This window comes from Symphalangus syndactylus, chromosome 17 (genome assembly GCF_028878055.3).
Source record: "Symphalangus syndactylus isolate Jambi chromosome 17, NHGRI_mSymSyn1-v2.1_pri, whole genome shotgun sequence".
NCBI classification, from domain to species: Eukaryota; Metazoa; Chordata; class Mammalia; order Primates; family Hylobatidae; genus Symphalangus; species Symphalangus syndactylus.
This window is the reverse complement of record NC_072439.2, coordinates 78,802,083-78,824,049: the sequence shown is the minus strand read 5'-3', so window position 1 is coordinate 78,824,049 and position 21,967 is coordinate 78,802,083. Positions and strand designations below refer to the sequence as shown.

At 37.1% G+C, this 21,967-nt stretch overlaps 1 protein-coding gene across 8 annotated transcripts in view; it reads left to right on the top strand.

Annotated features, from left to right (window-relative positions):
- Positions 1-21,967, top strand: part of TBL1XR1 (TBL1X/Y related 1) — a 180,547-nt gene that overhangs the window by 113,766 nt on the left and 44,814 nt on the right. The window contains exon 3 of one of the 8 annotated variants that reach the window (XM_063621701.1): positions 7,732-7,835. The exons of 6 other annotated variants lie outside the window; for them this stretch is intronic. The gene's annotated coding sequence lies outside the window, so the exon portion shown is untranslated. Of the gene's footprint in view, positions 1-975; positions 997-7,731; positions 7,836-21,967 lie in introns of those variants that run through there. One more of the 8 variants, XM_063621704.1, reaches the window with a different exon arrangement.

Genomic DNA, 21,967 nt, shown 5'->3' with positions numbered 1-21,967 from the left:
AAACAGAAGGTGTCCTATCACTGAATATTATCTGGCTTATTTTTAAGTTTTCCTGATTTTCTTTGGGTGTACTATATTAAATTTGGTCTTACTGGATTTTGACTATGTGGGGTTGGACAGCATGGTCCCATATAGCCATAAAATTGGAACCTGAAGGCCATTTCTTATTTCAATGGTGTATTGAAGCCATTTGAAGACTTCCCCCCTCCCACTCTTTTTTCCTTTCATTCATCCATCCGTCCAGTGGATAATATTGCATGATTAAAAAAAAAAAATCTTGCTTGAGGCAGAAATTAACATACTAAAGTTAGTGTGTAAAGGACAGGAGCTTCTAGTTTTATACAGATTCCATTTGTTTACTTCTTCAACTTCTGTCCTTAAGCCAGTTAATTTTAGTTATATCCTTTGATTTTAATCCTGGTTCATAGGAACAGAAATCCTTCACCATGCCTATTTCCTCTCTTTTCCTATGATTTACTAGCACCTGTAAGGAGGGTCTTTAAAACAAAAAGGTTAGAATGCTAAAGTTTTTATTTCACAATCCTCTATATATTAGGCATTCATTTCCTGTCCGATGTTTATTGGGATCATTTTGAGTTTATTACAACCTGATATTTTTTAAAATGACTTAGAGCCTAAGGGCTTGTGATTATAGAACAGATTACATAGAGGTACTTTAAACGTGTAAGAGAAAAATGCAAAAACCATTTTGATTAGTTTAAATTTTTTTTTTTTTTAAATAAAAAAGTAAGTAAAAATCAACCCCAAAATGGAAGGGTTAGTATAGTTGACCCTTGAACAACACAGGTGTGGACTGTGTGGGTTCACTTCTACTCGTTTTTTTTTAAAATAAAGTTGCATCTAGTATGCCTGCCTTTCTGCCTGTCCTTCCACCTCTTCTACCTCTCCCACCCCTCAGACAGCAAAACCAACTTCTCCTCAGCCTTGTGAAGAGGATGAGGACCTTCAGGATGATTCACTTCCATTTAATGAATGGTAAATATATTTTCCATATGATTTTTTAAATAACCTTTTCTCTAGCTTCTTTTATTGTAAGACTACAACATCTAATCCCTACAACATGTAAGGTGTGTGTGTTTATGTTACTAGTAAGGCTTCTGGTCATAACTAGGTTGTTAGTAGTTAGGTTTTTGGGAAGTCAGAAGTTATGTGTGGATTTTTGATTGGCTGGGTTGATAACCCTAACTCCTGCTTTGTATAAGGGTCAACTGTATATGTTCTGTGATAGAGAGTAGTTATCTTACTTAAATATAGTTAAAACCATGTAAAGTTGTTAATATTATTGATGAGAAAACCATTATTTTTTGTAAAAAAAATTGTGGGCTCTAATTATAGTAGAGAGATGAAAATTTATTTCAGAAAACAGACTTCCATTGCTCCAACCCCATGCCATGTAACAGAGCAGACACTTTCATTACCCCCTGGACATACAGCTTATGTATGTATGTATGTAAGACAGACTACCCATATTGAGACACTTTGGCCCTTGTTTGCTATTGGCTCCCCTCCCCCACCGTTTCACTTCTGTATTTAGACTTATCCAGTATGGTAACCACTAGAAATACGTAGCTGTTGAACCTTGGAAATAAGACTAGTTAGAATTGAGATGTGCTGTAAATGTAAAATGCATGCTGGATTTTGAAGACTTAATTTTTTTAAAGTAAAATATCTCAATTTTAAAATATTGATTATAAGAAATAATGTTCCAGATATATTGGGTTACATAAAATAATATTATTAGAATAAATTCTGCCTGTTTCTTTTTAACTTTTTCATGTGGCTACTAGATAATTTAAAACTTGCATGTGTGGACTTGGCTAGTGGTAATATCTGGGGAGACTGGAATGACTTTCTGAGGGTTCCTAAAACTAGATATTGGGACTATGTTACATAGCTAAGTAAGTTCTGTTGTTTAGTTCTCATTTTACAAATGAAGAACTGATGTTTGGAGAAGTGATTCCATATCATATACTTTGTCATAGTTACAGAACCGAGAATTGAACCGTATCTCCTCATTTGCACTCCAGCATTCTTTTAAATTTTGTGTAACACAGATTATACAGAGGTGAATCATGAGAGTTTTCAGTGGACCTCAGGCACCCATAGAATAATAGGATTGAAAGCACCTTGATGACAGGTCTCTAGATTTTTTCATTACTTTTGAGAGCTAAAGATATTTATTTTGGGAAAATTTTCTTTTATTAAAACTTAGAATTTTATTGTTATCTATGTGTAATCTCTTATTCAGGAAGATCATAGTGTTTGCTATCATTTTTCTATACTTCCTATTGTCTTAGAATTTTTTCCCGTATTTTTTCAATCGTAAAGTTTCCATTTGGAAACTTTTTTTATAGTGTCTACTTCTGAGAACTTGTCTTTCCTGTCTTTTCACGGACATCTTTGAGAATTCTGACACCTGGATCATCTCAGGATTAATATCTGTTGTTGTCTTTTCCTTTGAGAATGATCAAATTTTCTTCATCTGTACCCTTCCTAGAGAATGTTGTTGTTTTTAAATGAAAGCAAGCAATTAACATTGATAGGCTCAGACTCCCAAGTTCTGTGGCACCCATGGGCGGTGGTTCCAATGTCAGTTCAGTTTTCAAAGTCTTTGCTAAGCTACTATGAGTCTGCTTCCTGATTGAGCCTCTCAGGAGTTAGTATGGAACCTGAAGGTGATTTGTATCTTCAGGTCTCAAGATTTTTGTAGTGCTTCTTTGGATATGTTCCACATGCACATCTTGGGATGAATTTGGAACTGGTGTTGGTTCATAGGAAGAATTACAGGATCCACTTCAGCTCTCTCTTAGGGATTTTTTCTTATGCTTTTCAGTTCCTAGAGGCCTCGTTTTTTTCTGGTTTAGTTTGACTTTTTTGATTGAAAGAAACTGGCTCAGTCTAGCTGGTAAGGGTTGGGGGGAACACCAAAAGAGTAGGCCAGTTACAGTGTTGAACAAGTGTGCTCAGAAGAACAGTAGAGAGTTAGAATTCCACAAATGGAGTAGTGGCTGCTATGGAACAGATCCTCCCACAGATAGTAACTACCATCTCTGGACAACATATGAAAAACAAACATTATGAGGACACCGTAGAACAAACCTGAAACAAGTAGAAGTCAGACTGGATTGGATTCTTAAGAGAATGGCATTGGAGTTTTCCTGTTATTGACAGATCTTTCTTTGCCTGAGGACAGGTTCCCGTTGGCAGAGGAATTAGAGAATTGTTCAGAACTAACGTTGCACTGCAGAGTAATGGGGTCCAGCACAGGGAAGGAGGAAATCCAGGAAGAAAATACCCATAGAGGTGGAGTACCAAATTTGGTTTATAAACTCTGCTAAAATAATGGGGTTGACCCCTAAACTGGTAACAGTTCAGGTGTCTATAAACCAAGAAAAAGGATTATCAAGTTGTTGTATGTGTACAATGGAATACTGCTAAGCAATAGGAAGGAACCAAGACATCGATGTCTGCAGCAACTTGGATTAATGTCTAAAACATTATGATGACTGGACGTAGTCTTCACAAAACAAGCCATCATATGTGATTCTACATATATCCTAAAACCAGACAGACCTCATCTATTGTGCATGTGGGGTGGGGCAGGCAAAACGAAGTTATGAAGGGGAAAGAAGAAGAGGTTGGCAGGTGGTAGGAATGAGTGGTGAGGACAGGGATTAAGTGGGGAAGTGCACGTGGCAGCTTTCTAAGGTGTTGGCAATGTTCTGTATTCCGTTAGGGATTTACGTTACTTAGGTACCTACGTTTGTCAAAACTTACTGAATGCTATAGCCAGTATATGTCCATTGTATTTTGTGTAAGTTTTCTCTTTTCTTTTTTCTTTTTTTTTTTTGAGACGGAGTCTTGCCCTGTCGCCCAGGCTGGAGTGCAGTGGGGCAATCTGGCTCACTGCAGCCTCCGCTTCCCAGGTTCAAATGATTCTCCTTCCTCAGCCTCCTGAGTAGCTGGGATTACAGGCGCCCACCACCATGCCCAGCTAATTTTTGTATTTTTAGTAGAGATGGGGTTTCACCATGTTGGCCAGGCTGGTCTCGAACTCCTGACCTTGTGATCTACCTGCCTCGGCTTCCCAAAGTGCTGGGATTACAGGCGTGAGCCACCATGCTCAGCCAAGTTTTTCTTAAAAAACAAAACAAAACAAAACATTTTTCTGCCTGTGCATTAAGCTCTGACCTGCTTATGATGCAGAAAGAGAGAGATGAATAAATAAAAGCAAGAAGACAAAACATACATACTAACTTGATCATTTCAAAGTGATGTAGCAAAGAATAATTAAGGTCATTTCTAATACATACATTTGGAGGGGATGGATACATAATTCGACTGTGCTCAGATTCAAGTGTGATTAATGGGAGATGGAATTCATGGAATTGCTAATTTCGAACACATTTTCGAAAATGCTACGGGAGGAAATTATTAAGAGTTTGTTTCCACTCTCTTAACTGATCAATAGTCATTTATGGATTATGGCTTAGGACACTTTTTTCAGTGTGTTGTATTTATTTTTCAAAAAAATGCTGTATGATTTTTATGGTGGAATTATTAGTGAGATTGGATTGATTAGAATTTATTTTAAAATATAATCTCTTTGGAGGCCGAGACGGATGGATCACGAGCTCGGGAGATTGAGACCATCCTGGCTAACACGTTGAAACCCCGTCTCTACTAAAAAATACAAAAAAAAATTAGCTGGACATGGTGGCAGTCGCCTATAGTCCCAGCTACTCGGGAGGCTGAGCCAGGAGAATGGCATGAACCTGGGAGGTGGAGCTTGCAGTTAGCCCAGATGGTGCCACTGCCCTTCAGCCTGGGCAACACAGCGAGCCTCCGTCTCATATGTATATATATAATCTCTATCTTAGAAATTTAGTAGTGGTCTGTTAGTGAGTTGTTGGATTAAAAAGCACTGTGACAGGATTTTATGGTTCTTTCATAAAGTTTTGAGAGACAAGTATAGTTGTATTAAAAAATTCCATGCTGTAACATCTAGTGTTATGTATAACTGTTATAAATACAGTTCATTTTCTAGCCTCTGTTAATTTGCTGTTAGGAAAGTTATTCTGATAGCCTCAATTTTTAAATATATATATCAGATTAAATTGTAAGTGGGGATGAGAGAAAAGTAAAATATTAATATTAAAATATAATTTGTAATTACAAGATACAAGATTTTTAAATTTATTTCATTTTCTCTCGTATTTTTTTTTTAAGCACTTCAATTTTAAATTCATTTTAGAACATAACGTGAAATTACTTGATGTTATAAGGGTTTGATATTTTTCTAGCAACCAAAAATTTGGACTTCTTTTTTGGTCTTTTGTCTTTTTATCACTCCAAATATATTGCAATAATTTTTTTGTTTAAATCACCATTTGTATATATTATAACTTTCTCAAAGTAAAAGTGCTATGTTGTGCTTAGCTCTAGCCATTTTGTTGCAAGAATTGTATATTACTGATACCTAAATGAGGCATTTTGGTCTTTGAGAAAATTGTGTTGTATGCTGACTTTGGAGATGGTAGAATTACAAATGGGTGTTCATGCCTTGCAGATAGAAATTTAGTGGTGAACAATCAAGGGGGTTTCATACTGTGTACCAGCTAGTTATTTGAACATCAAATTTTCCTTAACTTCTAATTTTAGTACCAGTGTCTTCCTAGAGGAAAATATTTTACCCAAACAGAAACAATAGTTCAGTTAGACTTAAATTTTTGTAGGAGCTGATTTACATCTATATAATACTGACTAAAGACAATACTGTGTGTATTATCTATATTATAATATCTATACTATATTATATATACAATTCTATAATTATACTGACTAAAGACAATACTATTAATTGTATCTTATAATTAGTTGTTGTATTTTCATTATTAAATATCTTTTTTTTTTTTTTTTTTTGAAGTCAGAGTCTTGCTCTATCTAGTCAGGCTGGAGTGCAGCGCAGTCATGGCATACTGCGGCCTCAACCTCCTGGTTTCAAGCGATCCTCCCAACCCATCCTCCTGAGTAGTTAGGACTACAGGCATGCACTAATTTTTAAAACTCTTTGTAGAGATTAGGTCTTGTTATGTTGCCCAGGCTGGTGTAGAACTCCTGGGCTCAAATGATTCTTCTCTCTCAGCCTCCCAGAGTGCTGGTATTAAAGGTGTGAGCCACCACAACCCACCTGTTATTAAATATCTGAATGTTTAAGTCTCTGAAAAAAAAAAGATTGACAAGGTAAGGTAGATGGATAAAATTGCTGAAAACAGCTCATGATCAAAATAGAACCTTAAAGAGTTATCTGTATATCCATGCGATTTCTGTTATTTGCCATCATAATACCAGAATTAAAATGAAAAGTAAATTTAATGTAAATGAAAGTTTTGCTTCAAAGATTTCTATCTCAGAGACACATTGATATTACATCCATCTTAAGACTAGCCAAGAACAAGAGAGAAATCTTATTAATGATTCTGAATGTCGTGTTAGGAGATACTATATATTGCCAAGGTGAAATGTTCAAATGACTAAGTAGTGGACTTGGATGTATGTCAAGTTAATTTATAATCACTTTAGGTAATTTGCATTTAAGAAAAACTTTAAAAACAAGCTTTTTCCATTGAATGTTTCATCATATCTTTACATCCTTTAAAAGGAGATTTCTAAGATTTTCTTGATTGTAGAGATATGTTTATTGGTTCTCATATCCTTGAAGTGTTAAGTCTGCCAGGTAAGAACCTTAGCATCAACATAAGCAATGAAGTATAAAGGAATAAATATAAAGTAGAACATGAGCTGATCTTTGAACTTAAAGCTAGTTGTTAAGTTTGTCAGACTCTGGAGGATTTGCTAGAACCAGGCAGTTAATTATATTTAGGAAATTTAGTTAGAAAACCACAGTTTTTGAGGTACCAGGACCTATTGTTACTAATAGATGTTTGATTTCTTTCAGTATAGAAAACTTAAACATGGAGACACTCTTTTTAAAAAAATGTTTCTGTGTGTCACTGGAAAAAAAATTTTTTTTTTTCTTTCAGTTAGCTTTATTATCAGAAGGAGAAGCCAGATTTCTGTTTTGAGAGAACCAGAAAAAAGTATTATGAGTAGGGAAAATATGCTCATTAACACAGAAGGATATCACAAGCATACTTGTTGTTTTATTGCATGTTAAATTTAAATAGTTTAATTTACTCTAATCATTTTTCTTGTCATTTTATTCTTTATTCAGTTATTTAATCAGGGACAGTTATGAGCACTTTATCACTTAAAGTAAGTACTAGCCCAAAGGTGTACTATTTTCTAGATTTACTTGGGCAGTCTGGCCAAAGGTGAATAGGTCCTTTTGGGCCATAATTTGGGTTGCTCATTACTAATTCAGCATAGATGATAATGATACAGCCTGATAATGGTACTAAGGCTGATATATTCTAAAAACCTTTCCAGCAGTTAAAAGTTAGAAAGCAATCACTTTTTGCAATTTAAAATTTTGTGTATGTCCTTTTTATTGAGGACATAATTATGTCCTTATGAAAATTATTTTCGACCTTGTTCCCTACTGCTGTTTCCAGTGTTAACAGTTAAACCTTACTGTTAACAAAAATCTTACATTTGATCGATTCTTCCTAAATTCATCTTTAGGACCACTCAGTGTGAAAGCTAGAGGAGCCCTTTCAGATTATCTAATTCAGTGCCCTCATTTTACAGATGAGGAAACTGAGGCCTTGGACTAGAACAGAACAGTCCAGGACTCTATTACATCATGCTGCCTGATATTTGTCTTTATGGAACTCAGCAACATCACATACAGGGTGAGCTTTTTTTTTTTTAAATGAACACATAAAGTGACTTGCTACCCTCATTAGTTACTAGTCCTCATTCTTGTCTAACTCTTATTTTCCTTTTCTACCCATATTTTTTAATCGATTATATAGACCCAATTACTTGTGACACTTTTTTATTTTGCTACTACCTCTTCTTGACGTTCGATTATAAGGGTTAAACTTTCAGAGGATTTCTTACCAATGATGACTGTCACTTTATCAGGCACTGTAGCAACAGTCGATTAAAATTTGTAACAGGAATTATTTGTGGAGTTTTACATTTAGATTAAAAAAATTACAAATAAGTAAGTCCAAGAGTGCGGATGAGATCTAAGCAGCTATAATACTAGATACAAATTTATTTATTTATTTTTTTGAGATGGAGTCTCGCTCTGTCACCCGGGCTGGAGTGCGGTGGCGCGATCTCGGCTCACTGCAAGCTCTACCTTCCGGGTTCACGCCATTCTCCTGCCTCAGCCTCCCGAGTAGCTGGGACTACAGGCGCCCACCACCACGCCCGACTAATTTTTTGTATTTTTTTAGTGGAGACGGGGTTTCACCATGTTAGCTAGGATGGTCTCGATCTCCTGACCTCGTGATCCACCCACCTTGGCCTCCCAAAGTGCTGGGATTACAGGCATGAGCCACGGCACCCAGCTGACTTTTTTTGTGAAATGCCAACATTCCAAGAAATAATCAGCCAACAGTGTGATGTAACTGCCATTAATATAGCCTATGCTATGTATGAATGCATGGATTTACGCAGATTTGTTTTAGGTTATTGCATTGTTTTCTGTATCAGTACTCAGGTTGGCTCCTGTATCCTTTTGACAAGTCCCTAGCATTTTTTTTTTTTTTTTTTTTTGAAACGGAGTCTCACTCTGTCGCCCATGCTGGAGTGCAGTGGTGCAATCTCAGCTTACTGCAAGCTCTGCCTCCTGGGTTCACACCATTCTCCTGCCTCAGCCTCCTGAGTAGCTGGGACTACAGGCGCCCACCACCACGCCTGGCTAATTTTTTGAATTTTTTTTTTTTAGTGGAGATGGGGTTTCACTGTGTTAGCCAGGATGGTCTCGATCTCCTGACCTCGTGATCTGCCCACCTTGGCCTCCCAAAGTGCTGGGGTTACAGGCGTGAGCCACTGCGCCCAGCCGATATTGTTTTATTTTAATCAAGGCATAATTGTGTGTAAATACTGCTTGAATTATACTTTATTTTTTTTTGAGATGGGTGTCTCACTCTTTCACCCCAGCTGCAGTGCAGTGGTAGTATAATCATAGCTCACTGCAGCCTCAAACTGCTGGGCCCAAGTGATCCTCCCACCTCAGCCTCCCAAGTAGCTGGGAGTACAGGTGCATGCCACCATACCTGGCTAATTAAAACCAATTTTTCTTTTGTAGATACTGGGTCTCCCTATGTTGCCCAGGGCTCAAGTGATCCTCCTTCCTCGGCCCCCCAAAGTGCTGGAATGACAAGTGTGAACCATGCACCTAGCCGAATTATATTTTATATGCTGGAGCATGAGAGCTATGTTTCATTATTTATGAAAGTTTAAAAATATATTTGAATAATGTTTTAGGTGCCTTATAAGATACAGGCTGCTGATTTGTTTTGTTTTGTTTAAAAAAGGCAAAAGATTTATTCATTCTGAAGAGAAACCAGAGCATGACAGACTGCTTTTTAAATGCTTATAATTTGGTAGTGGTTGAAAAAATATGCATATTAAAAGGTGGCATCATAATAATGTTAACACTCAGTAGCTTATAAATGGCATTTCCATGGATTCCCACCTGTGAGGTGTATAGATTAGGTTTTATTCTCTTTCACAGTTGAAGAAACAGGGGCTCTGGGAAGTTAAAATGTTAAAATGACTTGATGTAATATCTTAATGTCAAAAGCCAGTAGCATTAAGAAGAAAATGTCAATGTTCTGACTTCTGGTCTAATAATCTTTTTACTGTTGTCCAGCTTTGAGAAGAGTAATAAAACTGCACTTAGGGGTACAGGAGGAAAGTAGCCAGACATCTTTAATGTTGGTATTTGAATAGGTATCATAAAGAGATAATATTTGAAGAAGAATAGATGAATTTCGACAAGTGCAGTTGAAACAGAACTAAAAGCAGAAAAGTGGACATTTGTGGGACTTGCTAGAATGATACCAATATACTCACTTGAAGAGTAAAGTGCATTTAAAGGTGGTACTGTATGGCTAGATAGGTATTTTGGAACCATAGAATGGAGAACTTAGGAGACTCTTAGGCTGTTGTAATAATACAGGTGATAGTTACGTATAGATTTTTAAAGCTTCATTCGTATTACGTGAATATAAGTTTATTTCCCTTTCCTCAAGGACTCCATCTCACCAAAAGTCCCTCATTTTCAGGTGAGATATAAAGTAAAAGTTAAGTATTTTTCCCTTCTGAAAATCTTGTTTTATGATGGATTTAACATAATTTCTTACCTGCTCTATATTTATAAAAAGTTTCAAGTTAATAATACTAATAAAACTATTATTATAAGACTACTGAAAGCAGTTTAAAATTTCTTTGTGGTTCTTTTTTGTCCTTAGATTATATTCCCTAGAAAGGTATGCAGCGAAAGTACTGTTGGAAGGTGTGTTAGTTTTCTTTGTTAGTAGACAGTTTTACTGGTTTACAGTATTAAAAGATTCTTTCTCATTCATTTTGTATGTAGATAAGGTGGGTTGACTGTGGCTCACTTCCAGTTGTCTGCTCATTTGGAGAGCCAAGCTGTTGAAGTAGGCCCCACATAGGACATGCTCGTTGAGCAGGAGAGCTGGCAGACACTTGTAATGTCTCTTAAATCTTGTGATTGGATATAGTGTGTATCACATCATCTGGAATTCCACTGGCCAAATTATGTCACATAGCCAAGGTCCAAGTTGTTGGGATGAGGATGCATAACTCTATTGCAGGAAAAAAGAATGCTTAAATTCTGAACCAGTAATACATTCAACCTCTACAGCCACTTAAGTTGATTCTTCCCATGTGTTGATGCCATCATAGTTACTATTATTAGGGTTAGTTTTGTTTTTTCTTCTAAGGGGGTTCTCTGATAACCAAGGTAGACAGATGACTGAAGGTAAGAAGAAAAGGCTTTTGTTACCCTTGTCTATACCTGTCTTCTACAGCATGGAAGGGGCAAATGATGGAATCTGTATTTGTCATCCCAGGCTTTCTCAGCTTAGTGTGACTGTTATAGATTGAATTGTATCCTCCTAAATTCATAAGTTGGAGTCCTAACCTCCAGTACCTCAGAATGTAATCTTACTTGGAAATAGGGTCCTTATAGAGATACTTAAGTTAAAATGGGATCATTTAGGTAGATCGTAATACCTTATGATTGGAGTCCTTATCAAAAAGAGAAAACTTGGGCACATACAGAGGGAGAACAGTGTGAAGACACAGGGAGAACATGACGAAGTGACTAGAGTGATGCATCTACAAGCCAAGCTCTGTAGTCCGAATTTGCCCCTCCAAAATTTATGTTGAAACCTGATCTCCGTTGCAGTGGTATTAAGAGGTGGCTTTTTAAGAAGTGATGAAGACATAAGGGCTTTACCCTCAGTGAATAGAATTGTGACCTTATAAAAGAAGTTGAAGGGAACCCCCAGGCTCCTTACACAGTATGAGGAGGACACGGCCGGAAGGCACCATCTATGAAGCAGAGAGCCTTCACTAGGCACTGTATCTGCTGGCACCTTGATCTTGTGCTTCACAGCCTCCAGAACTGTGAGAAAAAACTTCCGTCTAAGGTGTTTTTTTTTGTTTGTTTTGTGTTTTTGTTTTTGTTTTTGTTTTTTTTCCAGTAGCCCCAATGGACTAAGACACCAAGGAAGCTAGGAGAGAGGCCTGGAACAGACACCTCCTTAGTACACCTTCAGAGGGAATGCGGCCCTGTGAACACCTTGGTTTTGGACTTCTATAAGACAATAAATTTCTGTTCTAAGCCTCTTAGTTTACGATACTTTATTGTCACGCTAATTTAGAACTTTGCTAGAAAGCATCTTTAAATAGAAGTTTGGCAGCCAAGGCAGGAAGAAATTAGCTTGAGGCTAGGTTATTTTTTAACCTTTATTGTGTAATGAGTAGTCTAGCTGTTAAGTAGATGCAGGAGGAGGGGTCTGTCTATTTAGACTGGGAAACATACCTTCAAATCTGTTATCTTTTTCAGCCTGAAAAAGTGAAATATACTTGAGTTAGTTCTTTCTAAGCTGGAAATCTGTATTGAACCACACAATACTGATTAGTAGGGAAGTTTTGAAAGCTAGAAGATATTATGAATTGTGTCCCCACAAAGATATGTTGAGGTGCCAACTCCCAGTACCTGTGAATGTGACTTATTTGGAATGGAAATAAGATCTTCGTAAATCAAGTTAAGATGACGTTATTAGCATGGGCCCTATTCCAGTATGACTGGTGTTTTTATAAAAAGAGGGAAATTTGGACACAGACAACACACAAAGAGGAGAATGCCACGTAAAGACTCAGACACAAAGCAAGGTGGCCATGTGAAGATGGAGGCAGAGACTAATTTTGCTGCTAACAAGCCAAGGAATGCTGGGTGCTACAGAAGCTGGAAGATGTATAGAATGACTATCTTTTAGAGACGTTGGAGGGATCGTGGCACTGCCAAGTCAGTTCACTTCGGGCTTCTAGCCATAGAACTGTGAGACAATTAGTTTCTGTTGTAATTTTAAGTGGCCCAGTTTGTTGTAGCTATCACAGTAGCTCTGGGAAACTGATGCAGGAAGGACATGTGGATTTTGAGAGTACTTTGTGGTCTTTGGGGCTGTTCTCTTACATCATTACATTTTGTACAGATTATCAGAATGTCTTTAGTTGGATAAACCACAAATTCCTAAACTGTGTTGTGCACAGTGTTTATACCTTCACATGTTTTAAAAATATTAAGGTACTTAATATTACTCAAGTTTGAGAAAGATTGAGTTAAAATGTATTTATGTCTTTATTGTGATATAAGTAAGTTCCTTGGAAAGCAAAACATTAAGCTATTATTCATTAACATTTTGTTATATTAGGTTGTTCAGCCTGTCACCTACCTGGCTTTAAGGAATGAAATACTTGGTGGCGGTGAGGGTTGGGGAGGTAGCATAGAAAACTTGGAGTATAAGTCTGTTTGAAAAGGGCAGTGGGCTCCATTGATGTTAGAATGTGGGGGATCAGATTTCAGGCTCAGGAGAATGTGGGGATGAGTAAGTTGTCAAGGCAGAGAGTTTAATTAGTGAAATAGTGCCAGATTTTGAGGTGGTTGGTAAGAAAAAGGTTGATCTAGGGAAAGGGTTGATAGAAGCATAGGGAGAGCTGTGCTTATTCACATTTTTCCCTAGGCTTAGGCCTCTTGTTGGGAAAGAGGTTGACCATGGCTCATATGCAGGGATTTTGGAAAGAAGGAAAACCCTATCATCTTATGCTTGAATATCTTCTAATATATCCACGGCAATTATTGATGTGGTCAGGAATAGCAGTGTGAGTGTGGACTAGTTTCTTGGCGTTATTAAACAAACGTGCCTCTCTATTCTCTAGCTCTTTCACTCCCTACATCTCCTCTGTTCTTTCTTACGTGTCCTCAAGGTACACAGGGACGGGTGTGGAAACTGTACCAAGTATAACTTGGAAATCTGGCTATAAAGAATTTCAGATTTTTTGCCCAGCTAGCCCCGCTCCCTTTATTCCTTATGTAGCAAACAGGTTGAGTATGTAATGAATCAATTCTCTAGTACCAAAGACCTGCATTCTTTGTTGCTGTGTATGTGGTAAGGAACGCTACCCCATGTTTGGAGTCTTGAATAGGTTTTCTTGGGAAATAAATGCTGCAAGAGAGAGACTAGTTTCAAGTTTTGGTTAGAAGGAACGGGATTGTAACCCTTTGACACCTTCTACAATACAAGTGATGAGTCTGGGCAAAACAAACAAAAACATGCTGAATCCCACCAGAAGGAAAGACAGTGTGTTGCGGTAGCAGTGTGCCTTTACTGCAGCTTCCATATTCTCCTACACCTTCTCCTAGTAAAGTTTGGTAGCAAATGGGGTAATTTTGGCTATGAAGCCCACTCTTCACTGTATTGTTCCTTTATATTAATGGATTGCTATATTGTTACAGTGTTAAGGGCCTGGAACAGTGGCAGGTGTGTAGTATAGTACGCAGTAAAACATTTGTTACATGCATGATAGAAAAACTAAATTTAAGTAAAATGAATCTTTCCAAATAGAAGTCCATTTATAGAAGTGTAGTCTCAGAAAATTTATAATTTTCATTCCTCTAATACGTTTTAGAGTTAGTAGATGCCATGTGTTATATCAAAACTAGAACTTTGGTACTCTGATATTTATGGCTTTTAAGTACCTTTTTTGTTTTTGAAGTATAAACTTATCAATATGTATTCCAACATGAACACAACAGAAACCAAACTAAAGATTTAGGTTGTGTTAAAATATGACCAATACTGTGGGTTAAGGAGCCTGTTTTCCAGTTTTTCCAGAGAAACTCTTTGGCAAAAATATTTGTCACCAATATTGCCATGAGGGAATCAATAGGTGTCAAACATTTTGGTCTTAGGGCCTTGTTACAATCTTAATTTATTGATGATCTGAAAGAGCTTTTGTTTATGTGGGTTATAGTTATCAATATTAAATGTATCAGATATTAAAATGGAAATTTTGTATTACTTACTAATGTATTTTTTTCTTTACTTTTCTTTTTTTTGAAATCAAACTCTCTTTGTCACCCAGGTTGGAGTGCAGTGGTCCTATCTTGGCTCACTGCAACCTCCACCTCCTGGGTTCAAGCGATTCTCCTGCCCCAACCTCCCAAGTAGCTGAGATTACAGGTGCATGCTACCACACCCGGCTAATTTTTGTATTTTTAATAGAGACAGGGTTTCGCCATGTTGGCCAGGCTGGTCTCGAACTCCTGACCTCAAGTGAGCTACTGCGCCTGGCCATTTCATTCATTTGCAAGAAAATGTCCTCCAAATCCCCAGTCTGAATAACTATATTGTCATTTATTCTTTGAAGTATAAACGCTGTTCCATGAAAAAAGTGGCTAGTGTAACTTGCAATTCAAACCATTGCAGTGCTGTTTTTTGAGACAACCATCATTTTAGTATGCAACGAAGTAACTCTGTGTTACTTAGCACTTTGTTATGCACATAGCATATTAAAAATAAGTGTATTTGAACATTTAAGATTCTCATATCACCTTTTCTGCTTCATTCAAGGATACTCTTCAGGGATTTTTTTTTTTTCTTTGAGTGTGTAGTGGTGAAAAAAATACAATGACTACTAGTAATACCATCAGATCTTGATTCGTAATACTATTGCTTTGTAACATTGGTGCAAATGCCAATGGAGTGAAAAATGCAGGTAATATCTTGGTAATACCATAAAAGTAATTTTGACCTCACAGTTCCCTTAAAAAGTCTTGGGAACTCCAGGGGTCTACGGATCCCAATTACTATGCCAAATAAAAAGTTGATCACATTTTGTCATTAGTATAACAAAATACTGTATCTGATTTTAAGTTTCGAACACCTTGAACAGCCATAACAGTGAAGTACATTGCTATGTGTCTTTTAAGAAAGAATCTTCTAAGAAGGTACTATTCTATTAAGAAATATTAAGAGTTAACTTTGCAGTTAGAGTCTGTAACTTGACTGGGTAGGGCACATATAAGGAATGTACACAGTAGGGCCTCAGTGTGGTTATGGAGTGATGTACTTCTCTTCTCCCCAGCCCATGTGCCCTGTGGGCTTTGTTTGCTTGTTTTTTAAATAGTACATTTTATATGACTACTGCCAACTGTTTTCTCTCACCCTGTGAAATTGACCTATGAGACTTTCATGGTGGATTTCTCCTAGTTTTCAGTAAAAGTTGGAAGCCTTCTCCAATTTATGTTAGTTATCTTTACTCCATTTTCTTTTCCCTTTTTCTTCTAGGTTTACTAGCAGCTGGGTTGTGTGTGAGTGCACATATGTATGTGTCAATCTATTAGTTGTGTACTAAACTCGATTTGAGCAAGCATTTATTGCCCTGTGGGGGATGGATGTTGATCTCTTTACAGTTTTTTTTAAAACTATACTTCGATGCTTGGGCTATATCAATCACATATTTCTGCTTCTTGAACAATCTTTTGGACATTTTTACTCTTGCCCTTCCAGAGAATTGACTGAGTATAACCAATCCGTGGACACAAGTTTTGATTTACTTACTAGTCTGAGTTACTTAGGATTTTTTTCCCTCGTGAGGAACCAAGGAATAACCACATCTTCTTTCTAATACAGTGTTTCATAAACATTACTTTGGGTAGTATTTATTACCCCAGCCTCCTTTTCTCTTTGTTCTTCCTATAATATTTGAGTTTTAAGCAGAGTTCCCATCTATTCAGGTGATTAACTGTCCTTGTAAAGCTTTTAGCATGTGTTCCACTCTTTTAAGATTCTCGGATGAAACCCCGTCTCTACTGAAAATACAAAAAATTAGCCGGGCATGGTGGCGGGCACCTATAGTCCCAGCTGCTCAGGAGGCTAAGGCGGGAGAATGGCGTGAACCCGGGAGGCGGAGCTTGCAGTGAGCCGAGATCGTGCCACCACACTCTAGCCTGGGCGACAGAGTGAAACTCTGTCTCCAAAAGAAAAAAAAAAGATTCTCACAACATGTCTGTTCCAAAGCTAGAATAAGTAGTTAGTTTTAGTTGAGAAAGTCTCATTAGCTTTCTATTGTAATACAGATTCCTATTCAGACAAACTCAGTATTTTATGCTAGCGAGACAGATTTTGACAGATCTTGATTTTAGTTTATTTTCATTTTTTTTTTTTTTTTTTTTTGAGACAGAGTCTCGCTTAGCTGCCCAGGCTGGAGTGCAGTGGCACGATCTCAGCTCACTGCAGCTACCGTCTCCTGGGTTCAAGCGATTCTCCCATCTCAGCGTCCTGAGTAACTGGGATTACAGGCACCTGCCTCATGCCGGCTAATTTTTGTATTTTAGTAGAGATGGGGTTTTGCCATGTTGGCCAGGCTGGTCTTGAACTCCTGACCTCAGGTGATCCGCCCGCCTTGGCCTCCCAAAGTTCTAAGATTACAGGTGTGAGCCACCGCACCTGGCCAATTTTTATTTTTCTTACCTGACTTTCTAGTTCTTTGCCAGACTGACATTGCTTTAAGTTCTGTGACTGATTACTGCTTAGTTGTTGAAAATATGTACCAGAAGTATGACCTATCTTCTTATCTCTTAGTGTTTTCATTTCTTGTCCTTCTTTGTTCCCCTGTTGATACACCTTGACTGTAATTTATTCAGTTTTTCCATACATACTTCTTATTTCCTAGGATATGTATTTTTATGTTTTAGAAGGATCTTAGTTATAATCTGTGTAAGTAATCACTTTTATACATTTAGGGAGTTGAAGTCAATGTCTGTCGGCAATGAGGCAGCTCATCAGAGGTCTTTTGGGTATAAAAAGAAATAAATTTGTAGCTAATGACACTTGGACTTAAATCAAAGTTGACTCATCGTATAATGGATGCTAGTTTACTGCTTTCAAGCCTCAAGAGTTTTGCTGAGACTTTTAAAAATTGCTTAATTGAGATTATGAGTCAGTGTTCCCTGTCATCAAATAAACAACAAATATTCTGTTTTTTAAAAAAGCATTTTGTGAAAACCATTCTTACCTGTGGGCTGTACAAAAATAGGTGACAGGTTGGATTTGACATACAGGCTGTAGTTTGCAGATCCCCTGGCTTAGATGACAGTTGAAACCAATTTGATACTAGAAGGCTCAGTTAACTAATGAATAATTGATTTGGTGTGTTGTTTTTCTCTTTCTTTTTTCTTTTTCCTTTTTCCTTTTCCTTTCCTTTCCCTTTCCCTTTCTTTCCTTTTTTTTTTTTTTTTTTGGTCAGAGTTTTCCTCTGTCGCCCAGGCTGGACTGCAGTGGTGCGATCTTGGCTCACTGCAACCTCCACCTCCTGGGTTCAAGCTATTCTCATTCCTCAGCCTCCTGAGTAGCTGAGATTACAGGCCTGCGCCACCATGCCTGGGTAATTTTTTTGTATTTTTTTTTTGTAGAGATAGGATTTCACCATGTTGATCAGGCTGGTCTCAAACTCCTGACCTCAGGCGATCTGCCCGCCTTGGCCTCCCAAAGTGCTGGGATTATAGGTGTGAGCCACCATGCCCAGCTGGTGTACTGTTTTTTTTTGTTTGTTTGTTTTGTTTTTTTTTATGTCTTTATATGTTGGTGTTTATAAAGGTTGATAAGTCCTAATAAACATCATGTGCAATAGGTACTGAAATATTTCTTAATGAGATGAGCTTATTGTTTTCGCTTTTCCTAATTCCTGGAGATGTCTGTCTGAGATCTGATGCTGATTTTGGTCTTCTAATACATTTTTTAGGCCTATAAAAATGCCTTCTTAAAAACTGCTTTATGACCTCATACTCTCAGGTAGCTTGCAAGGTTCCTGTTACAACTCTGTAACTTATACTGACTCAAGTCTTTGAAGTTTAGAAGTAGAGGAGACTGTCTGATTCAATTTTCTCATTTTATACATGACACAGAGACCCAGAAAATTCGCATCATTTGTCTAAAATCATATAGGCCATCCAAGATGTTATTTTTAATTTACATCCGAGCTCTGGATTCCAATGAAAAAGAGAAGGAAAAGTAAAACTTAAGTTTGTCACGTCCAAGTTATAATTATACTTTAGTTTTGGACTAACTTATGTTTGTAAGATAAAGTAATTTCGGTTACACATTTGACTTTGGATCATGCAAAGGGTGTCCAGATCTCTTAAAAATGTGCTTATAGCTAGGAGATTTAAGAAGATAATCTTATTGCTTTCTTTGTGTCCATAACTCTTTCACTGTTTTTTTCAGTCATCTAAATTTAAAATTATGTAATCGAGGATCACAGTTGGGCCCTGGCTTCAAGAATGGAATCAGAAAAGAATATGCTGTCTGTCTTGATTGAGGGTGATGTTTAAAGTAGTACTTGATGTGTAGAAGAACTAGGAGAGGATTAAATATTTGGAGTAGTAGTTGTCCAGCGAGCATATGCTGAACTCAGTTTTGTGATGCTGAAAATGCTGTGCATATTCAGTTCACTGAATGAGTCGTAGCTGGATTGCCTCACTAGTCCTGTGTTTTTGTAATATTTGCTGAATTATTGTCTTCAGAGTTATGCAGTAAAATATTTCATGGTGAACATTTACAATATTAAGTGAACTTTTGAATGTAGCCACCAATTGGCTAAATATTAAGACTAATTTTGGATTTGCTTTTGGCTACTTTAATATAGCTGTGGTTTGAATTAAGTAGTTGATTGCCCATAAGTGATTGGAATTTTAAATAAAAGCTTTTATGAGTATACAAGTGATTTCTGAGAGGAGGAAAGTTACAAAGATCTAATTTTTGGGAGGATCTCAGTTAGTATTTAAGAACGAGTAAATATGATCAGGTAGAATATACAAATAAATCCTTTGTGAATTTAGGAAGTGTCTATTTTGAATATCCTGTTTATTTAATAAGCCATAAGCTCTTTGAGGGCAGGACTTCATTTATGCATGGTATACTCTTCATCAGGCCTGATACCTGGGTGATAAAGTGTAAAGACTGGATGAGTGTCTCAGTGCTGTTTTGTGACCTAGTTTAAAGACAGTTGTTCTAAAAGATACCATAATGGAGGAACTATAGTGGTAAGTCTTCTTGTGTACTCTTTGAGATCTGATTCCTAGTATCTAGTACTCGTGCAGGCAGGTGAAGACCACATCACATCCTAGAGCATTCATTTGGCTATATAAATAAACCATAATGGACAAGTTCTGCAAAGGCTTATTAAGTCCACTCATGAAGTAGTGACGTTTTCTGTAATTTCACTCTTTGGCACATAGGCTTTTAAGTTGTTTTAGAAGTAAGCCATTCAAGGTCTTTTTCCTTTAAAAACCTTACTTTTAATTGCCGGGAACTGATATAGCACTATGATCAATTAAATAATCAGTTTATAGCAGTTTGGACAGATAACTTTCCTGCTCTTATTCAGTATTTTTTATTATGACTTAAAAATATACCAGCAATATATATTTATTACAGGAATTTTTATAAGCAATAATTTATATCATTTTGATTTGTATTTTTCTTTGCCCTGGAATGCATTGGGTGGTGCTGGTGCTGAAGCATCACTTGTTACTAGTTTCAGCTGGGAAATTGATGGCCTTTGCTAATCAGAATGAGCATTGTGAAAAACCTTTGCAGGTTGGATACTTTCATCCAAGTTTTGGACTGAATGATATTAGGGGAAAAGAATACTTACTCTGTTTCTTTATCAGTCTGTCTCAGTTGGATTCCACCTAGCCCATCTCATTTTGGGAAATCCTAAAAATAAAATAGTTGCTAATTGTTCCCCGTGACAAACATATTCATGATTGATCAAATTATGATTTAATTTCTTATAATTTTATCATGGATGGGGTTGGATGTTTTGTTTTTAAAGTCATTCAGTTCAGCATGCCTTCAGAATTGACTGAGTGCCTGCTATGTATGCCCAGCACCTTACTGGTGGTTAGGCTAAAGTTGAGCAAGGTGTCCTGCCAGAACATTTACCATCTAGTGTACTATAGTACATCTAGACCAGTGCCCTGGGCCAGTATCCTCAAAGGAGTATTTGACTTATTCCATTAAGCATGTAATAAACATTCAGGTTATATAAAATTAATTGTACTCTTTGAATTAACTTTTTTGGTGAAGAGGGTACCTTTTCTTTAGATGAAGATATTATAATTGTCACTCTTCCTCTGTGGTTTTCCATCTCAGTAATTGACAGTACCAACCGTTCAGTTGTCCAGAGAGAAACCTTTGATTCTTTCCTTTTCCTCAACTATGCCTCAACTATGCATCCAGTTACCATTGAGTCTACCTCCTAAATATTTTTGGAACCCCAGTGTTCCTTTGTGACAGTCCAGGATTTAGTCTTCTCCTGAATTACTGCAATATCTTCCTAATTTGGCTCCCTAATTCCCCTTACTCCAATCTAGCTGTTTATAGTCTGTGCTTCTCCCTGCTCTTCCTGAAACTGTGCAATGGATTTGTTTTCTCTTAGTGCTGCCTTGAAGGTCCTCCTGAATATAGTTTCTGCCTGCATTTCAAGCCTTACTCGTCTCTGTCCTCACTCAGCCCTTCCACACCTCTGCAGCTCATGGGATGCTTCTGTTCACTTCCTCCCTTCCCCAAGCACCCTTGTTTTCGGGCCCCTCCTTTAGTCTGAATACCAAGGACACTTCTTCTAAATGTGTTCCTAGACTGCTAACTTTAGTTAGGGCTTCTTCTGTGTGTGTCCACTAGAAAATTGTCATTGCCTCCCATTTGTCTTTCTCCCTATGAGATAGAAGCTTGATGGGTGGTACTTAGTTACCACTTTCTCCTCAATGTAGGGCAGTAGCAGTTTGTCGCATGGTAGCCTACTCAAATGCTTGTTAATTTTTGATTTTTTTTTTAAATCTGTTAACTATATCATAAAGAAATCCATGATGTCGCAGGACAACCAGCATAGTTCCACGTTAGATATTTCTTTATGCTGAATAGGTGTGAATATGTCATTTTTAAAGAGGAATCAGCAAACTACACTCTGTGGACCAAATCTAGCTCACTCTCCTTTTAGGGGGATCACAAGCAAAGAAAGGTCTTTACATTTTTATAAGTGCTTAGGAAAAAAAAAATCAAAAGAATAATACTTTATGATACAATGATATTATGAAATTCAAATTTCAGTGTCCATAAATTGAGTTTTTTGGAACACAGCCAGACTCGTTTGTTTACATATTGTGTGTTGCTGCTTTTGCATCACACAGCAGAGTTGAGTAATTGTAACAGGCTGTATGGCTGATAAAGCCTGAAATATTTATTGTTTGGCTCTTTATATAAAAGTTTCCTGACCTCTCCTTTAAATCATTTCTGTGACATGAGAACAAATAAGTATAATTAGATATATTTGAGTCATGCCTCAGTTTTCTTTTTTCCCCCACTTCGTGTTAAGGTTTAAGTATGTCCAGTAAGAGAGCATCCTTTGAGTTTTGGGAACTGTATTCCAG